The sequence below is a fragment of the Carassius carassius genome, chromosome 6 (genome assembly GCF_963082965.1).
Source record: "Carassius carassius chromosome 6, fCarCar2.1, whole genome shotgun sequence".
NCBI classification, from domain to species: Eukaryota; Metazoa; Chordata; class Actinopteri; order Cypriniformes; family Cyprinidae; genus Carassius; species Carassius carassius.
This window is the reverse complement of record NC_081760.1, coordinates 9,606,567-9,621,735: the sequence shown is the minus strand read 5'-3', so window position 1 is coordinate 9,621,735 and position 15,169 is coordinate 9,606,567. Positions and strand designations below refer to the sequence as shown.

The window sequence follows — 15,169 nt, the reverse complement described above, 5'->3', positions numbered from 1 at the left end:
TTTAATTAATATTATGAGTAACTTTCTGTGTCATCCTCGAACTTGAAGCACATGCCAATTGCATTGCATATAACATTTACTTAATACAAATGTAAAAGGGCAACATCACGTTGTGACAGACAGTTATCTTGTCAGGAGAGATTAAATGAAGAGTTGACCCATAAATTGATTTCCATCTATTTAATCCACCAAATTAAACATCAAATGATCAATTCAATTCATTGCTCATTGCTTAATTGTCTTGAAATTAGCAAGATTGCAAGGTAGAATTCTAATAACAAATTTATTTTTCAAATTTCATATTGTGTGTGATAAATAGATACAGTATTGTTTAAAATAATAGCAGTATAATGTGACTAACCGGAATAATCGAGGTTTTTTGTATATTTTTTATTGCTACGTGGCAAACAAGTTACCAGTAGGAGCAGTAGATTCACAGAAAACAAACAAGACCCAGCATTCATAATATGCACGCTCCTATGGCTGTGCAATTGGGCAAATAGTTGAAAGGGGTGTGTTCAAAAAAATAGCAGTGTGGCGTTCAATCACTAAGGTCATCAATTTTGAGAAAAAACAGGTGTGAATAAGGTGACCCCTATTTAAGGATGAAGCCAGCACTTGCTGAACATTTATTTGAAAGCCTGAGGAATATTAGTTGTTCAAGACATTGTTAAGCAGAATAGCGTACTTTTATCAAAAAGTTGATTGGAGAGGGGAAAACCTATAAAGAGGTGCAAAAAATTATAGACTGTTCAGCTAAAATGATCTCCAATGCCTTAATATGGAGAGCAAAACCAGAGAGACGTGGAAGAAAACGGAAGACAACCATCAAAATGGATCGAAGAATAACCAGAATGGCAAAGGCTCAGCCACTGATCAGCTCCAGGATAATCAAAGACAGTCTGGAGTTACCTGTAAGTACTGTGACAGTTAGAAGACATCTGTGTGAAGCTAATCTATTTTCAAGAATCCCCCGCAAAGTCCCTCTGTTAAAACAATTTGCCAAATAACACATCAACTGGCCTAAAGAGAAATGGATGAACATTTTGTGGACTGATGAGAGTAAAATTGTTCTTTTTGGGTCCAAGGGCCACAGACAGTTTGTGAGATGACCCCCAAACTCTGAATTCAAGCCACAATACACAGTGAAGACAGTGAAGCATGGTGGCTCTCTATTCCAGTTGGTCTCTGGAATTGCCAGTCTGCAGTTAACAAAGCAGACTTCATTTCTTTTCTTGCTACTCATTACGGTCTCAACCTCATGGCACTGACAGAGACTTGGATCAAACCTGAAGATACTGCCACCCCTGCAGCCCTCTCCACTAATTTCACTTGTTCCCACACTCCTCGTACCACTGGGAGGGGTGGAGGGACAGGTCTCCTTATATCAAAAGAATGGAAATTTGATCTTCAGCCATCACCTACAGGTACTGGTTCATTTGAATCACATGCCATTACTGTAACCCACCCTGTTAAAATCCACTTTGTGGTCATTTATCGTCCCCCAGGTCAATTGGGAAACTTCTTGGAGGAGTTGGATGTGCTGCTATCAAACTTTCCTGAAGATGGTACTCCTCTGGTACTGCTTGGTGACTTCAACATCCACCTAGATAAACCCCAGGCTGCTGACTTCAAAACTCTGCTCTCCTCATTTGATCTCAAGCTAGTGTCTACTACAGCGACTCACAAATCAGGCAACCAACTGGACCTCATCTACACGCGCTGTTGCTCTGTGGACAATTCTTCAGTTGCTCCACTGCACACCTCAGACCACTTCCTCATTACTGCTTACCTAGCACTTACTCCTGAAGTGCCTCTCACTCCAACGCAGGTCACCTTTCGACGGAACCTATGCTCACTCTCTCCATCTCGCCTATCTTCTGTGGTTTCATCCTCGCTTCCTGCACTCTCTCAGTTCTCTGCTCTGGACACGAACAGCGCTACGGACACTCTTTGCTCCACTTTAACATCTTGCTTGGACAACTTTTGCCCACTGTTGTCTAGACCAGCACGCTCTGCCCCCTGGCTGTCTGAGGTTCTCCGTGAACATCGCTCTAAACTCAGGGCTGCAGAGAGGAAATGGCAGAAATCAAGAAACTCTACAGACCTCAGTGTGTATCAGTCTCTCCTATCTTCCTTCTCTGCAAATGTCTTCACGGCTAAAACATCCTACTACCACAACAAAATTAACAGCTGTTGTGATGCTCGGACACTCTTCAAGACTTTCTCTTCTCTTCTTAATCCGCCGCCACCACCTCCTCCATCGACTCTTACAGCGGACGACTTTGCAGTTTTCTTCACAAATAAAACAAGATCCATCAGCGAACAATTCTCCACACCGCAGACTGAGGACAACTTCACAATGACCGACGCACACTCTTTCTCCTCCTTCTCCCCACTCTCAGAGATGGACGTCTCCAAACTTCTCCTGTCCAATCATCCTACTACTTGTCCACTTGATCCGATCCCCACTCACCTCCTTCAAGCGATCTCTTCTTCAGTCATACCTTCGCTTACTCACGTTATCAACTCCTCTCTTTACTCTGGAACATTTCCCTCAGCATTCAAGCAGGCTCGGGTAAGCCCACTGCTCAAGAAACCATCTCTAAATCCAGCTCTTCTTGAAAACTACAGACCGGTATCCCTTCTTCCATTCATTGCAAAGACACTTGAGAGAGCTGTGTTCAACCAGTTTTCTATGTTCCTTCTACAGAACAACCTCCTGGACGGCAACCAATCTGGCTTCAAAAGTGGCCACTCAACTGAGACTGCTCTGCTCTCGGTTACTGAAGCCCTGCGACTAGCAAGAGCAGCTTCAAAATCCTCGGTACTCATCTTACTGGACCTTTCTGCTGCTTTTGACACTGTTAATCACCAGATTCTCCTGTCCACCCTCAGAAAGATGGGCATCTCTGGAACAGCACTCCTGTGGGTTAAGTCCTACCTCTCTGACAGATCCTTCAGTGTGTCTTGGAGGGGTGATGTTTCAAAGTCACACCACCTTGCTACTGGGGTTCCTCAAGGCTCAGTACTTGGACCACTTCTCTTCTCAATCTACATGACATCATTAGGATCTGTCATTCAGAAGCATGGCTTTTCTTATCACTGCTACGCTGATGACACCCAACTCTACCTCTCATTCCAACCAGATGACCCGACGGTAGCTGCTCGCATTTCATCCTGTCTGAGTGACATCTCTAGCTGGATGAATGACCATCACCTTCAGCTTAACCTTACGAAGACAGAACTCCTGGTGATTCCAGCTAACCTATTGCTTCATCACAACTTCTCTATACAGCTGGGCTCATCAACCATTACTCCTTCGAGGACAGCTAGAAACCTAGGAGTTGTGATGGATCATCAGTTAAGCTTCACAGACCACATTGCTACAACTACCCGGTCCTGCAGGTTTGCCTTATACAACATTAGGAAGATTAGACCCTTCCTGTCAGAGCAAGCAACCCAACTTCTTGTCCAAGCTCTTGTTCTCTCCAGACTGGACTATTGTAATGCTCTCCTGGTGGGCCTTCCTGCACGTACTGTCAAGCCTCTGCAATTGATCCAGAATGCAGCAGCGAGGGTAGTCTTCAATGAGCCAAAAAAAGCTCACGTTACTCCTCTCCTCATCAGGTTACACTGGCTACCAGTAGCTGCTCGCATCAAATTCAAGGTACTGATGCTAGCCTACAAGACGACCACTGGCACGGCACCAACTTACCTAAACTCATTGGTTAAATCTTATGTGCCCTCCAGAAGTTTGCGATCTGCAAGTGATCGACGCCTTGTGGTACCATCCCAAAGAAGTTCAAAATCACTCTCACGGACCTTTTCCTGGACTGTGCCCAGCTGGTGGAATGACCTCCCAATCTCAATTCGTACAGCTGAGTCTTTACTCATTTTCAAGAAACAGCTAAAGACTCATCTTTTTCGCCTGCACTTAACCAACTAACACTAGCACTTTTCCTTTTCTTGTCTTTTAAATAAAAAAAAAATAAAAAAATAAAAAAAACCTACCTTTGCGTTCTATACTAGACTAACTGAGACTTGTCATGGCACTTGTATACTGTTGTTGTTCTCTTGTTGACCTGACTGCTTCTATTGTTCTCATTTGTAAGTCGCTTTGGATAAAAGCGTCTGCTAAATGATTAAATGTAAATGTAAATGTAAATGGTGTAAACATCATGATATGGGCATGTTTCTCCTACAATGGTGTTGGGCCTATTTATCACATACCAGGCATCATGGATCAGTTAGCATATGTCAAAATACTTGAAGAGGTCATGTTGCCTTATGCTGGAGAGGACATGCCCTTGAAATGGTTGTTTCAACAAGACAATGGCCCCAAACACACTAGTAAATGAGCAGTCTTGGTTCCAAACCAACAAAATTAATGTTATGGAGTGGCCAGCCCAATCCCCGGACCTTAATCCAATCGAGAACTTGTGGGGTGATATCAAAAATGCAGTTTCTGAAGCAAATCCAAGAAATGTAAATGAATGGTTGAATGTTGTTAAAGACTCATGGAGTGGAATAACAGCTGAGAGGTGCCACAAGTTGGTTGACTCCATGCCACACAGATGTGAAGCAGTTTTAAAAAACTGTGGTCATACAACTAAATATTAGTTTAGTGCAGTGGTTCCCAACCTTTTTCAGCTCGCGGCCCACACAACATGCAGTGTGAACGCTCTGATCCGTTAACATGGGCTCGGAAAAAAGGTGCATCACAGACAGTGTGTGAACCTGGAGTTAGGCATATGCCCAGTCTGTTCTGTTCTCGCGCTAGGCGCAATGCATTCTGATTGGATCTGATAGCATACTGTGGGAGGTTAGGGCCGCGGAAAATGGCACTATAAAGCGATTTAGAAATCGTGCACACTCAAATCGTGATTTTATGACGATTTCTATTAATCGCACAGCCCTAGAATGGACTGGAAATTAACAGAAAATAACTCTGGCTGGCACCGCTCAGCAAAACAGGAAAACAAGATCCAGGCAGAGCTTGGCAGCGGGTAGATAGTCACCGGAGCAAGCAGTCAGGAGGAAACACAACAGCCATTTATGCATGTTTGAATTTGTTGTTCTGTAGCATATGCAGCAAAAATATCTAAGATAAATTGGTGGTTTATTATTAAACCACTCAGCTAGCTCGAATAGTGGAAGCATTGAAACAGTTCAATATTTATTTTTTGTTATTTAATTATATATATGAAATGATGTTATGTTATGACTTAGACATTTTTACATATATGAACAATATTATTTCTTTTAATAGTAATTGGCGGCCCACCTGCAATACCACCGCGACCCACTAGGGGGCCGCAGACCACAGGTTCAAAACCACTGGTTTAGTGATTCACAGGATTGCTTAATCCTAGAAACAAAAACGTTTGTACAAAATAGTATTGAGTTTGTACAGTCAACGGCAGACACTGCTATTTTTGAACACACCCCTTTCAACTAATTGCCCAATTGCACAGCCTTAAGAGCGTGCATTTCATGAATGCTGGGTCTTGTTTGTTTTCTGAGAATCTACTGCTCCTACTGGTAAATTGTTTGCCTCATAGCAATAAAAAATATACTAAAATCCTGGATTATCCTGGTTAGTCACAATGTACTGCTATTATTTTGAACAATACTGTATATTACATATGCAGCATGCAAATTGCGTATGCCCAAACTATCTTTTCTCAAGGGCATTCCTGTAGGGGTATGCATCAGGGATACATGTTGGGCCCACACATACACACACAGGCAGGTTTGTTTTTGTGAAAAGTGGGGACATCCCATAGGCATAATGATCATATGCTGTGTTCAAGTCATGATGGAATGCTCAGATTTATGGGTCACACATAGACATCTCCAAGCCACAATCACCTGTGGGGAAACTTGGGGATTTTCATTGAGCTGCAACTTCTAAGCATGCCAATTAAAGAATCATGGTAATAGAAAATTTGTATTGTTCATCATAATATATATTTTTTTTTTGTGCGTGTGTGTTTGTTTAGTTTTTATTATTTTTGTGTTATTTGTTTGTTTGTTAGTTTTTTCTTCTTCTTCAAAATTAAGAAATTTTGAATGTTTATGGTGCAAATTAATTCTGTAGTGTATGCTGTTAAATATAGTGATAATACTTGTTGGAAAAACTACTTGTTTAGCCACTTTTAGGCTCAGACAACCACAGCACAGTTCCTACCATTCTCTGTGGCAGCATGATGAAGAGAAAATACAAGGAAAAAGCATAATTTAAACACCTAATGTTTATCCTTTGTGCTTCATTTTGTTGCATTAGTGCTAAAAAAAAAAAATAAAAGCCCCCTGTTTTTTTGTCAGAAAGTGAATGTGAGAGAGAAAAAAAATGTAAATTGCTTAGTGAATCCATTTTATTTGGACGTAACTCACTTTGCACATCATGTTGTAATTATGATTTCCGCATTGTCCTTCATGGGAGTGGGCGGTCACTTTTGTTTTTGTTTTCCCATTTCCATGGTAACAGTTACTTCTCTATTCCTGAAGCTTTCTTCTTATGCATTTTTTTTAACCAAATTTAAAATGCCTCCCATTTAAATTTAATTAAACATTTAATCATCATCATTTAATAAATTAACAATTAATCATCAGGACAAATTAAACAAAGTATTCTCTGTTGGCCTGGATGACTGAGTATCTCCACAGACATATTTGTGTTCAGTATATAACATAGTAACACAATGGGACCTTTTTTTAGGGCATGGGGATGAGGATGTGTGGGGTCCTGGTGAGGGGGTGCTCAAGGCTTTGATTTCCATTACAACTGCCCCAGTGTGCAAATAGCAAGTTCTCCACCAAGACGGGGTTGATGTTTGCTTAGCGACAAAAAGCCATACTGGTTATTTACTCTGCTCAGCACTCTACTTGATCTGTTCATGACTGTGCATCTTTTATATATTCCATATTCAGATCAGACTTTCGGCCACAGGTTCCTTGGAGGTGTTTTAATTTTTTATCATAATAGTTTTAAAATCAATAGCAGGCCTGAATCAAACAGCTGAGACCAGTCCACCAGATTTGTTTGATATCCTCGGGTGTAACATTATGGTTTGTATTCAGTTAAAATAATATTACTCCCCAAAATAATAACAATACAAAAATATGTCACCATTTATCCTTAAACACTACTGTTCAAAGGTTTGTTTTTAAAAGAAATAATATTGTGTAATTTATTCCTGTGACGCAAAGCTGAATTTTCAGCAACATTACTCCAGTCTTCAGTGTGGCATGTTCTTCAGAAATCATTCAAAATGCTGCTCAGGAATCAAAATTATTATAAATATTAAAAACAGTTGTGCTGCTTCATATTTTATTGAAGAAATTTTACAGGATTCTTTGATAATTAGGAAGTTCAGAAGAACAGCATTCATTTGAAATATAAATCTTTTGAAATGGCAACAATAATAATAATACCAACTGCCACTGGCTTAGTGTTTGTAACCAGATGTGACATGCCAAGTCTGAATAAGCAAAATCATTGAAATTTGAAGACTTTCAAAGATTTTTTTAAAGATTTTCTTTTTTCAAATAATACTTTTTTAATATATTGGTACTGTACCTTCCAAGAAAAATATTGTACCATTATGAAAATGTTCCAATAGTTGGAATTGGTCTGGATTCTACAAAATAAATAAATAAATAAATAAATAAATAGTGTGATAGAGTGAAACTAAAGACTAATTCTCCTACAGCAAGATTCAATACGACATCATACAGAAAGAGGAACTAGTGAGATTGGCAATAAGAATGAGTACATACAGTATGGAGAATAAACCCACTAACAAGAGAATGAAAATCAATTACTTATTTAAATATCCTTCAGATCCCAACTATAAATACAGAATAATAAACCTTGATATTGTTGTCTTGCAAGAGTAAAGCAAACACTTGTTTTGCTTTGATCTTAATTAAATTCATAAAACTTTGCTTTGAAAGAATTTGAATACAAAATGATACCAAAAGCAAGAGAAAACTAAAGCCAAGGGTGAAGATCAATAAGTAGACTCTAGTTGTATTTACAGACCTTGCCAGTAAATGTGCACCTCTCCTGACCTTCACCTCAAAGTCTTAAGAGCAGCAAATGCCAAGGAATTATTGAGTCATTCTTCCTTGTATGAATGCCCCTGTTCTTTCCTAAGAGAAACATTGGAACATATTGATCTGCACAAAACACCACAGTGGCCGTCATCAGTTCATCATGGAACTGTAGAAGGCCATTTTTTGTGTTATTGTTTTTTTTTAGAGTGCACATGAGTGTATTTGGCTGGTGTGAAGGGAATTTTTTCCTGAAATAATTGTAGTGATATATATGCTGATTACAATAAATATATTAATTAATAATAGGAAGATTCTCAAGACCTGCACAAATTGCAATTCTGACTTTTTTCCCTCTGAATTCTGAGTTAACGTCTTAATTTATTTATTTTCTGCCACAGAATAATAATAATTTTATTAAAAATATTTTTTTTCTCATATTTGTGGTTAGTTATCTCACCATTTGGACTTTTCTTCTCAGAACTGTGAGAAAATTGTGTCTGAATTGTGAAATTCTGGCATAGAAATAGGTTTCCATAATTACCATTGTTGTCTTTGCACAGAATAAATAAAGTCATAATGTTTTGAACTTGGAATCACATGAAGGGCTAGTAGTTTTTAGAATTATCATTTCTTTGTGTAAATCCCTTTCACTTGACCGTACAACTTCCCAAAGTTCTGGTTTTCTTAGGATTTGTTTAACCTTGGTAATGCTACACTGAACTGAACTCAGTGTAGCACCAGAAAAACATGATTTTAATGCTTGTGTATTTATAATACTAAATATAGTGTATGCTACACTTTAACTCCAAATACCTGCTCTGATGTAGATCATGGCTTACAGAGGGACTTGGTTTTGATCATGCTGAGTCACCATTAAGAATACATACTTGATTGTAATGTGAGGTCCTCTAGTGGTTAGGGACTGAACAGGTTAATGAAGTTCAGCCTGACTCAGATGTATGAACTTATGAGGGTATCAGTGTCACAGTACCACACTATATACAGTAACCATCTCATACAGAGAGATCATAACTCATTTAAATGCTCCTTAATATAATTTTAAAATCACACTTGGTATTAATAACTAAAGAGCATGGTAAGACTGTAATAGGAAAAATGTACTTTATATTAATTATATCATGGCAAGAAAACATATGGATATAAGTGTGTGAATTTTTAAGTTAATAATTTACACGTTTTATTTGAATAACTTTGTCATATTTTCCCAAATTAATTTGTTTATAATAGGCCACCTGAAGATGGTTGTGTGTTTCCTTTTTGAACCTATCATTGTATTTATGTACAGCAGAAGTTTTCAGACTCTGATCGGGGACCTTTAGGAAGCTGCAAGGAAAAAATTAATAAAGAGGGGGGGGGGGGGGGGGGGTTATAATTTTTATTTCATTTAAAGACTAGAAATCATGAAAGTAAACTGTAAATTAAGCAAGAAAAAATATTTTATTGAAATTGACAGACCTAGTTTTTATTGATAAAGTGAAATAAATAAACAAATAAATAAATAAATAATGCATTCACGTTTATTTCTAGGTGTTCCTCTTTGCAATGTATATATTTACCACAATAGTTTGTATGTGCGTTTCTCTTAACCACTCTTGTCTGTCAGTATTATTATAAAACAAAACTTTCAATATAAAGCTGCACTGGAACAATATTTACAGTGCTATACAAATAAAATTGAATAATATTAAAATAATTATTTCGATCACTTGTTTTTGCTTTAGCTACAATTACTGATGTATTTATTTTATTTTTTTAAACTCTTTCATGCCAAAATATGATGATCCTCTTGAGGGATTCCCTTTATAATATATTTTCATCTGTAAAATAGTGTGATTTTTTAAAGACAATATGATTTCTGCAAAATGAAATACGTCTTTAAAAGGCGCTGACTTAACAACACTGAAAACAGGTGTATATGCAAAACAGTTGCGGGTGGGTGTGGCCTGGTTTGTTATAGCGCCTCTTTTGACCATTCATAATTCAGGTAGGCGGTGTTCAGCACAAGGAGGGGCGTGTCTTGACGCTCAAACCGAAGTTGCGAATCTGTTGAGGTAATTAAATGGTTACAAGTCCTTCAATCCGGATAATCAGACACAATTACTTTTCAAAAAACTAAAACAGCGCTTAAGCAAACACGTCCAGCTGTGTTTATTGTAACAGAAACGAAGACGTGAGTGTGCGCGCTGGAGACGCAGTCGCTGGACTGTCAATGCCCGGATTCTCTATTGATCATGCTAATGTATGGATATATAACTTCTTAAAATAGCAGAAATGTGGCCGGCTCGCTTTCTTCTCTTCTTCTGCCTCGTCGTCATAATTGTGGTGGTTCAGAGGAGCAGCGGACAGTCAGGTGAGTGATTGTACCGGTGCGTAAAGGGTCTTGGCAAGGTGCGTACTTGTCCGGTGTGCGCTGTTGTTATGTACTACTTTGCTGCACTTGAACGATCGGAGATTGAAAAACTCCAGTGTATACTTAAGGCACAGTGTATCCCTCGAGTCTTCATGATGGCCAGAGTAGGAATCAATTGGAATCACACATACAAGACTCAATGCAGCATACCATCTCTCTTAGTTCGTCCAGTGCTTATTCTGTAATATTATCAAATTAGTAGTCTAATATTTACAGTATATGGAGTACCAGGTAATCTGGTTTCATCGATGATTATAATTTCTTAAAACAGACTGGCTTATGTTAGTTCAATATATTTTTGTAGCAGATTGAATTTAATATTGGACATGATGGTGATGATTTAAAAGTGTTATGTGGAATTACTTATAATACACTTGCTCATAACTTTCGACCAATAGTTGACACTGTCACCAAATTCATAAGGTGTTGTCAAGGAGGACGTTGTGCCAACAGTGTCACAAAAAAGTTTTGTGTCAATACACCAAAGCTGAGATACAACCTTAGTCTGGCATGCTTGCTGTCAAACTTGATGACATGTTACCAGAGAATGTTGTAATGTAAAAGAAAACATTTGATATCTTAGTCCAGCATGGTTTGAATATGATCTGAACCTAATTTGGTGAACATCCAACTCTGAGGAGGAGTTAGAAAAAGTAGTTTTTAATACATTTCAAAATGGCTGATGCCCAATATGGCTGACCTTAGGTCATGCCTTTAGGCCTAACAATTCAAAAGTTAAAAGCAAAACCAGTAATTGGCACCATCCACAAATTGTTTAGGGATGACATTGATATATGACAAGGTTAGTTTCATTATGCCACAGCCTTGCAAAGATTTGTTATGTTAGAATTCGGTGGAAAATGGTGGAAATTACATGACTTGGCATGTTCAAAGGAATAGGGACAAATATATATATATATATATATATATATATATATATATATATATATTTGGCCTGTTGGTGGCGCTTAAGAAAATGAGATAGCACTGGAATCCTGGAGTCTGTGTGATACATTTGACAACTTTCTAGCATATGGATCTATGGGTTGTCAGACATCCAGTCAGGGGAGAGTCTATTTTAATATGTCGATGCGCGTAAAGGCGCTAGGTGGAACGCAGCGCGGGAGCGCGCTCAGCGGAACGCGCATTTCCTGCGCGCTTGGCATCGCGCTGCGGACCCCTACGCTGTGTTCAAATAGCTGCTCAGCATATTTCTGCATCTCTACTGTGAGAAGCTAACTCAGCGTTGGCGGTGCATGAATAACGTTTTGTTGTGCAGTGTATGAACAAAGAGAAAAATGGAAAGAGGTTATCATGACACAAATATGAGTGAGTGTTATGACGCCAAACGGTGTCAAGCATGTATTCAGGGAAGCAGACGTATGTACTGTTGGTTTATGTTGCAGTTCTTATAATGAATATAACGGTTGACGGATTTAGAAAATCCCATCAAAACATGTTCATAATGTACTTCGCCTCAAAAAAAAACGAAATTGTGATATTGTTTTCATGAGAATTAATATTTCCCATTAAATTTGAATTTTATTAATGAGTTTTTGGTTTTATTACCATTATCCTTAATTAACATTTTCATCTGTGTATTACAGTAAAATTAAAGTAATGAATTGTGATGATAAATTATCAATCATATGTGATTATTTGTAACGGTCAATATTGCTTTAGATCAAATTTTGTTCAGATATCAACTGAACAATTGAATACATCTCTGCTCGGAGTGCATCTTGTATTTACTAATGAAATGATAAGGTGAAGGTCAATTTGAGGACTGTAAGATCACAATAGTACCAGCATGATTTTCAATCACTGGAGTCTATTTGTGGAAGGTTGAATTTAAAATCCCTCATGCAGGAAATTCTTGACAAATTATTTCAGGGTCATCAGGTTTCATATTTCTGGCTGTTCATTTATTCCCCCTGCATGTCTTCCTTTATATCTAACTTCTGCTTCAGCTCAATTTCAGCAGATAAATGACACAAAACCTTACCCAGGTTGAGATGTGACATTTAAGTTTTAAAGGATACTGACTCTGGAAAGCAGTCAAATTATTACTCAGCGTCAACTTGGATTAAGCTCCCTTTGAGAGCCACAATGAGTCTCCCAGTAATTAAGCTTGTCATTGATATGGTGTCTAGACATGAATATATTTTTATGAGAAGGAAATTTTGTTTGCAATTTCATCCAAGCTTAATCCTCTTATTAGGAATTTATTTGTCATGAAGTCATAACTTTAAATGACACTTGTTGTCCATGCCTTTCATTACAGGGACATTAACTGTAGTAATATGGACACTAAATGATTAATAATGTGTTTGGAAATTTTTCATAATAACTAAATTCATTGTTATGGACATTATTTCATAAATGCAAATGAGAGATTCACACATTTAAAATTTTGTTATTTCAAGAAACCTGCCTAAAACACATGCATTTAAAAAATCACCCAAAAATCAAAATAAGAAAATAAAATAAGGTGTATTTATATATATATATATATATATATATATAAATGCATGTTGACAGCTGTTAATACACAATTACCATCTTAAATCACAAGCTGTACTATCTAAGTTGTTTTTCCGTGGCAGCAACAAAGTGTATAAAGTGCGTTTGTGTCTTCTGGTCATTTGAGTGACAAATGTTTTTTTTAAACAAGGCCCAGGTAGACACTGGATTTGCACATCATTTGCTATTAAAACATGGAGCGGTACTTGTGATAAAAGACCCCATTCGTGTAAGTACAATTGTATCAGATTTCTGTTTTTTGTTGTAAATCAGCACATAAGTGAATATATGTTAATTAAAACAACACATAACATCAGTATTATAGCTCCGCCCACGGCACACCTCCAGGAGCTCGGCTTTTTCCGGAAAGAATCGGAAAGCTGTATTTTTTTTTTATAAATATGATAAAACTAAAGACCTTTTGGATATATGAAGGATGCAGTACTAGTCTATAGGTACTCAAGATTAACATGAGATTAGGTGAAACTGTGTATGTTATGTACCCTTTAATCAGCAGCAGTGCTAAATCCGGAAGTGGGTATACTTACTTGCCGGCAACCTGCCAAAATAAAAGCCTTCTGATTTTAAGTTTAAATGTGATGAAAACACTTTTATTTATTTATTTTTAGATGCTTTTATCCAAAGCGACTTAAAATTGGGGAATACATTAAGTGATTTTTCTTAAAGAGGCAAACAAAGAAAGTAGTAGTAAATATTAGCATTTTATTTTTAAGTTTACTATAAAATCAATGTATTTGTATTTAATACTAGGACTGCCTTTGTGCAATAATAGTATAACTATTATTAATTCATTTTTTTATAGTTATATTTAATGGTTCACGCTATATGCAGAGTGAGGACCAATCCAAATCTCCAGGTTCTGTATGTATGCATGTATGTATTTATTTATTTATTTATTTGCTTATTGGTTATTATATTTTTGTTAAATATTTTTTTTTATACTTTTTATTATTTTATGTATGATATAATTTAAACACCCAACATTTTATTTGATTTAAAAATGTATTTGATATTACTGGACCTGATATTGTGAGAATCACAAACATGGTTTAAAAATGATTTGTCATGTATTCAATTTTGTAATTATTATTAAATCATTTATTAAACGTTTTTCTGAAAAGTTATGAAAGCTTTGATCTGTCTAAAGTGCCTGAAAGCAAACATCATGAACGTGTCAGTTCTTTGGTGTGGAGTAAACCACTAAGTCAATTATAATCTATAGGATAGCCTTTTTTTTAAAGGATCTTAAGAATAGGCCAAATAATTATATTTTTCTCTAGCTTAAGGGGTTGTTGTTGTTTTTTTCACCATTTGACATTCTTCTCTGAAAACAATCGTCTGCTGGTCTCTTTCTGTGGTTGTAGCATGGCATCTGTACTTTTGTTTCTAAGACATTTCCCCTTCCTTCATCTTCAATGTCTCCTCACTGTCTCTCAGACTTTTTTCCATCCTCTCAGAATTGTTTGGCTCAGTGTCTCTCCATCAGCTGTGATGCATTACTTCCCATGCTAATGTGATCATTTATACAGGCACACAACATCTGAAACCGATGTTTTAGACTGGATTTCTGTAGGTTTCCCTATATCTGATGTAGCACAATTAAATTAATCTGAGTTTCAAATGGAAGAAAAATGCAACTCTATATACTCCAATGTTAAATGATGATTATGTTTTTACTTGAAGAAAATTTCTTGAAATGAGTGATGGTGAAAATGTTCATTTTTGGGGGGTTTCTTGAAATTGTTTTTTATTAAAGTTGTCATGCAACTTTTCTGTGTTGGTGTTTACTTTATTTGACTAGCTTCTACGAAGTGACAGATAAACTTTCTATATATTCTATATGTTTAGTGTAGTTTTATTGGATGCATGCCCTTCGTGTCAACAAGCAAAGATGAGCCTTTTTATCCTAACTATGCATGGTTATATGGTCAGCTGTATGTATGTATGTTATTTGTATTCAGCACTGTTTGTCTCTGCTGTCAGACTTGTGATCCTTTTTTGGATCGCGACTCACTAGTTTTAACAGAAAAGAGAATACAGTCATCTTTGTGCAGTTTATTGTGAACTAGTGTGGTGTTGTGCAGGGTGGAAACACTGTCCACTTTGTCCTTTTAAACTCTTCTTTGTGCA

The 15,169-nt window shown here is 37.1% G+C and overlaps 1 long non-coding RNA gene across 1 annotated transcript; it reads left to right on the top strand.

The window, feature by feature from the left end:
* The first annotated feature begins 396 nt into the window (after positions 1 to 396).
* LOC132142367 (uncharacterized) lies at positions 397 to 5,619 on the top strand. Its single transcript, XR_009434048.1, has 3 exons — positions 397 to 1,154; positions 4,363 to 4,632; positions 5,376 to 5,619. It is a non-coding gene; the product is annotated as an uncharacterized LOC132142367 (long non-coding RNA).
* The last annotated feature ends 9,550 nt before the right edge of the window (positions 5,620 to 15,169 follow it).